Genomic DNA, 7,145 nt, shown 5'->3' on the forward strand with positions numbered 1-7,145 from the left:
GCGGTGGCTCCGTATCGTAAAACGTGATGAATCCTTCTCTCTGGTTTTTCTCTCCCCGAACACGAATATATGGAGTTGAGTTGAGGTCGGTGGAGCGTCAGGGGGCCCATGAGGCAGGGGGCACGCCCAGGGGGTAGGCGCGCCCCCACCCTCGTGGACAGGGTGTGGGCCCCCTGACGTGGATTCTTCTTCAGTATTTTTTATATATTCCAAAATAATTCTCCGTTGATTTTCAGGTCATTCCGAGAACTTTTATTTCTGCACAAAAATAGCACCATGGCAATTCTGTTGAAAACAGCGTCAATCCGGGTTAGTTCCATTCAAATCATGCAAGTTAGAGTCCAAAACAAGGGCAAAGGTGTTTGGAAAAGTAGATACGACGGAGACGTATCAATGAGTCAACTTTAGTTAAAAGGCGTCCCAATGATTCAGAGTTTTTAGATCTTGATGCTAAAATTACTAAAAGTGGGATTGAAGAGGTCAAAACTTTAGATAGCAATGAACCCACTATTTTGGATTTCAAGGAATTTAATTATGATAATTGCTCTTTGATAGATTGTATTTCCTTGTTGCAATCCGTGCTAAATTCTCCTCATGCTTATAGACAAAATAAAGCTTTTACCAAACATATCGTTGATGCTTTAATGCAATCTTATGAAGAAAAGCTTAAATTAGAAGTTTCTATCCCTAGAAAACTTTATGATGAGTGGGAACCTACTATTAAAATTAAGATTAAAGATCATGAATGCTATGCTTTGTGTGATTTGGGTGCTAGTGTTTCCACGATTCCAAAAACTTTGTGTGATGCGTTAGGTTTCCGTGAATTTGATGATTGTTCTTTAAATTTACATCTTGCAGATTCCACCATTAAGAAACCTATGGGAAGAATTACTGATGTTCTTATTGTTGCAAATAGGAATTATGTGCCCATAGATTTCATTGTTCTTGATATAGATTGCAATCCTACATGTCCTATTATTCTTGGTAGACCTTTCCTTAGAACGATTGGTGCAATTATTGATATGAAAGAAGGAAATATTAGATTCCAATTTCCGTTAAGGAAAGGCATGGAACACTTTCCTAGAAAGAAAATTAAATTACCTTATGAATCTATTATGAGAACTTATGGATTGCATACCAAAGATGACAATACCTAGATCTATTCTTGCTTTTATGCCCACCGTAATACTTATGCTATCTTGAGAGAATTCACTAGTGAAACCTATGGCCCCCGGGTCTATCTTCCATCATATTGCTTGCCTATCAATTTACTATTTCTGCTATCTTTTATTATTCAATCTTTACTTTCAATCTATATCATAAAAATACCAAAAATATTTATCTTATTATCTCTATCAGATCTCACTTTTGCAAGTGGCCGTGAAGGGATTGACAACCCCTTTATCGCGTTGGTTGCAAGGTTCTTATTTGTTTGTGTAGGTACGAGGCGACTTGCGTGTAGTCTCCTACTGGATTGATACCTTGGTTCTAAAAAACTGAGGGAAATACTTACGCTGATTTGCTACATCACCCTTTCCTCTTCAAGGGAAAACCAACGCATGCTCAAGAGGTAGCACGCGACTCTAGGGGGGAGGATGTTGAAAGTGCAACTAATCCCCGGGTGGTTTTGGTAGTTCATAACAACATATAGTTCATTGAACTAATATTTCTTCAAGATAAACATTTCAGCATGTTCAATGATTGGCGTGGCATGGATTAGAGATGTGGACCCCTCAAAATGCTAAGAACAAAGATTGACAAAAGCTCAAGACTCTTCATTTCTATTTTAGTGATCCAAGATCACATTGAGTCTATAGGAAAGTCAATACTATTAAAAGGGGATGGGGTGTTGCTTAATGATCTCGTTGCTCAAGTGCTTAGTGATATTGCTCCAAAACCCTTAGCCACTTTCTCCATCCAAATATGTCTAAACCCTAATTCCAGACTCGACCTCACCGATATTTCCAACCCGGACCCATCGAGTTCACTTGACATAGACACTACCTAAAACCCTAACTGTCCGGTCACATTGATACGAATCTCGGTCTCACCAAGATGGCCTTGCCAACTCTCTGTTGACAATTGCAATTATTTTGGTCTCGCTGAAATGTTGCAATCGGTCTCACCGAGTTTGCTTGACAGACTCTCTGTGTGCCCATTATTCACTTCAGTCTCATCGAGTTGATTCAATCGGTCCCACTGAGATGAAGTTTGCCCTAAGCCCTTGCACATCGGTCCTACCAATTGTTCCAGTAGGTACCACCGAGATTCCTAACATTCACCTGTTTGAACCAATCGGTGCCACCGAGTTCACCTATTCGGTCTCACCGAGTTGAGTCAAATGTGTGTAACGGTTGGATTTTGTGTGGAGGCTATATATACCCCTCCACCCCTCTTATTCAGAGAGAGAGCCATCAGAACGTGCCTACACTTCCACCATTCATTTTCTTAGAGAGAACCATCTACTCATGTGTTGAGATCAAGACATTCCAATCCTACCACAAAAATGTTAATTTCTAGCCTTCCCCAAGTTGCTTTCCACTCCAATTCTTTCTCCACCATATCCAAATCTATGAGAAAGAGTTAAGTGTTGGGAGACTATTATTTGAAACATAAGAGCAAGGAGTTCATCGTCAACACACCGCCTATTACTGTTTGGAGAGTGGTGTCTCCTAGATTGGTTAGGTGTCGTTTGGGAGCCTCCAACATGTTGTGGAGTTGAACCAAGAAGTTTGTAAGGGCAAGGAGATCACCTACTTTGTGAAGATCTACCTGAGTGAGGCAAGTCCTTTGTGAATGATGGCCATGGTGGGATAGACAAGGTTGCTTCTTCGTGGACCCTTTGTGGGTGGAGCCCTCCCTGGACTCGTGCAGCCGTTACCCTTCGTGGGTTGAAGTCTCCATCAATGTGGATGTACGATAGCACCACCTATCGGAACCACACCAAAAATCTCCGTGTCTCTGATACGTCTCCAAAGTATCTATATTTTTTTTATTGTTTCATGCTGTTATATTATTTTTCTTGGATATTTTATAATCATTTTATAGCAATTTTATATCATTTTTTGGGACTAACCTATTGACATAGTGTCCAGTACCAGTTGCTATTTTTTGCTTGTTTTTTATTTCGCAGAAAGTCAATACCAAACAGAGTCCAAATGGAGCGAAACGTTTTGGAGAATTTTTCTGAACCAGAAGACCCAAGATGGGCCAAAGATGTACCGGAGGGGAGGACCGAGGTGGGCTACACCATGCACTCTAGTCTCATGTAGAGATGTGACCTCATTGAAGAGATTCACCTTCACTGGTTTACCGCCCCCACATACATGAACTTAAGCCTCACGTCGATACATATAGACGACCTGGATGCGCTTCATCTTTAACAGATCCTCACGAAGACAAGCACTTGGACGACGACTGAGATGTGCTAACCTGCACAACTCCTTGTCTCCGCTGGACGATGATCTTGACGAGATCTTCCGACACCGCCCCTCAACATCATCACTCCCATCAATGATCATCTTCCATCATCATGTCGATTGCAGTCTGTCATCTCCCTCCTTGCTGCCCCGCCGAACGATGATAGCCCGCTCGTCCTAGTCGTTGCACTACCCAGCGACAACATCGCTCGCCCTATGGCACTAGTTAGGTCCCCACCACAGGGCAAGCACGGCTTCAAATTGACCCTGCTCTAGATACCAAGGCCCTGTTCGGTAATCACCCGCTCCCAGAATCTATAGAGCGGGGAAACTGCGACTCCTCCGCTTTACACTGTAGCTCCGCCAACTCCGCTCCCAGAGTTGTGAAGCGGAGTGGTACCGAACAGGGCCCAATTGTTGGTATTCCACCCCCTAAGGATCAATCACGTACAAATCACGACGAACACACACACGCACAAACACTTAAACCAAAGGCACGCATGGTGCCTCTCTTCTTGGATGAGTTGTACAATGTAGCCCATTTTGTCGTCTACAATCCTTCAGCTTCCTTGGTTTCCACATGTCACCGATAGCTAACTGGGGTTTCTGAACATAATCCACCATGAGAAACGACCCACTGACCAGATTTTTCTTGTAACTCCGCGCTCCCTACATCTTTGCTCTTTCCAGCATTGCTTCCTGTACCAACGCATATTCTGTTGCAATAGCTACACTTCTTGGGGAAGAAGAGAGAGACCGAGGAACAAAGTATTAATTTCACATTTGATCCAGATTATTGACAACCAATTGAGCTTATACGCTTGCTCGGACGGGCCATGGGCCTTAACACAACAATCCATTAGCTGGTTAAACCATCCTGTCGAAGTGTCACTGGTAGAAAACGGAGCTTTAAAACTAGTTTGTAAGGGCCTTTAGTGCCGGTTATGGAACCGGCACTAAAGTGTGGGCACTAAAGGCCCCCCCTTTAGTATCGGTTCGGCACGAACCGGCGCTAAAGTGCCACCACGTGGCGTGAGCTCACGCCCTGGTATGGGGGACCTTTAGTACCGGTTGGTGTTACCAACCGGTACTAAAGGTTTTTTTTGAATTTTTTTTTTGAAAATTTTGGAATTTTTTTTGATTTTTTTTCGATTTTTAATTTTTCTGAATTATTTGATGATTTAGTCTCTAATCACCTCTCTTAACTGCTCAAGTGTGGATCACTCATTTCAAATCATCTAATTTCCCGACCGGTCACCCATCCGTCTCACTACTCCAGCCCGAGCACGCTTAACTTTCGGTTTCTATTCTCCTTCATTTCCAAGTCTACACTTGTTGTTTTCCTGACAATAGTAAGATGTTAATCCTATTAACCTCAGGAGTTTAGCTTTAGCATGAAGTCACACATTTCACCTTTTGAGTTTGAAACTATTATTCTAAAAACAGTAATTATTTAGTAACGCTAATATTTCTTGAATAAGTTTGACCATAGTTTGACCACAGTTTGACCATAGTTTGACCAGATTTGACCAAAATTCAAAAAATTGAAATAATTATTTAGTAACACTAATATTCTTGAATAATTATGTAGTAACATTAATACTTCTTGAATAAGTAGTTTGACCAGATTTAACCAATTTTTTTAAAAAAAACTGAAATTTGACCATATCTTTTTTTCCTTTTGGAATTTGAGGATTCTAAAAAATTCCAAACAGGCCGTAGGTGGTCTCCATCGGATGCGAATTTTTGTGCTGAATTTTTTGATATATTATACGTTTTTTTCTGACATCGTATGCAAAAGTTATAGCCGTTTTATATTTTCCCTACACTTTTTGCAAAACATGTCCAAATTTAAGTTTTCAAATTTTCCTAACTAGTAGATGTAGTAATATAACTACCTCTTGAAGGATTTTATTTTTTGAAGTTTTTATCATTTTCTTTTGATTTTTTCAGAACTGAAATGGCGACGGGGGGGGGGGGGGGGTAGAGTTTGAAAATTGGCCTATAGTGCCGGTTTGTGTCACAAAGCGGTACTATAGGTCAGACCCCTTTAGTACTGGTTCGTGGCACAAACCGGTACTAAAGGTGATCGTGGGGCCCCGGCCTGACGCCAGCCTGTCGTCACCCCTTTAGTACCGGTTCGTGGCACGAACCGGTACTAAAGGTTCAACACGAACCGGCATTAATGCATAGCCGTTCGAACCGGCACTAATGGTACAATTAGTGCCAGCTCAAATTCAAACCGGCACTAATGTGCTTCACGTTTGACCCTTTTTTTACTAGTATGTGTTTTCTTTTATAAACATATAAATATGCTAGCTGCTTAAACGAGTGCTATATGTTTGTGAAAGGCTATTGGCTACTAACTTGGATGTACTAATTTGAGACCATTGCGGCAGATAAATGCCGCGACCCTAGTACCACCGTGGCATGAAGAGATGGAACCCTAGAACTTGCCGAGAACCCTGATCCAGTGGCGAGAGATCGGATGGCGTCATCAGATGGAAGGGGCTGCAAATCCACGGCTTCCCCCTTCCATCATACGAAGGCAGCAGGAAGCAGCGGCAAAGGTCACTTTCCTCTCCCAGGCCAACTGCAATACGACAAACAGTTCAGGAACACGAACAATGCCTAGTCGAGGTGGGCCGGCTGATCTATACATGTGATTTTGGGGGAATACGCAAAGCTTGTGTATCATTTCATTGATAGAAGAAGTTAGAACAAGTACAACAGGTGATACAACACATGACACGGACGCAAGGGCGTGACCATAATGCCTGAAGAAGAGAGACAAAGGAGACACGACCCAACAAAAAAACACAGCTACACTCGCCGCCCTGAGAAGCAGCTTAGACCAACAACTAGACAACCAACTTCTCCAAATCAAGGACCGAGGATGCCGCGAGCATACAAGACAACGCCTTCATGAAGGAGGACAACGCCGAGACGCCGTCGCCGTCCGATCCGGATAACCAAAACCTAGGGTTTCCCCCGATGCTCGAAGAGGGGCACAGATAACGGCCATGGCAGCGCCTCTAAGAAGGAAACGGCACCCGCGTTGAGAACATGTGATTTTAGCTCAATTGCTTTGAGAACATGGATGCTATTTATGTAACTCAAGCGACTGAGGGAAGGGCTTGCCAGTTTCTTACTGCAAAAAACTCAACCTGAAACAACACGACGCAGCCCCCAGGTTCTCTTGCTTCTGGTTCCCTACAAGGCATGTGTTTGATGATCCAGCACTGAAAACCTTCATTCCCTGGTCCACGATATAGAAAAGTAATGCTAAATAGTAGACCAGGGGGATCCACAAGAAATTCAGTTGGGGACACAGAGATACATTACCCAAGATACAAGTAGACCAGGGAATTTTGTTCAGCGATGCATGCAGAGATCCGAGAAATTCACTCGTGGATGCAGACCACAAGAGCAGCAGCTAAATCAACCAAGATATAAGTAGCAGCCAGGACGTTGTTACCCCACATTACAAACATGACTTGCTGATCTGGACACTTGATCAAACTAACATGACTTGTTGTTAGCCATAGTACACTACACTACACATAAAATCGAATAAGGCCTTTCCTAACTGGTTGCGCGCGCAACCAGTATCGGAGCCGTCGCTGCACCCTGGATCGGCGCTAGCGTGTCCCACATGGCCCACACAGATTTGGCTATTTCATTTTTCCGAGCGCCATATGAAGCGAATACACGTAAGATCGTATC

This window comes from Triticum urartu, chromosome 7A (assembly GCF_056163025.1).
Source record: "Triticum urartu cultivar PI428250 chromosome 7A, HENAU_Tu73, whole genome shotgun sequence".
Lineage (NCBI taxonomy): Eukaryota > Viridiplantae > Streptophyta > Magnoliopsida > Poales > Poaceae > Triticum > Triticum urartu.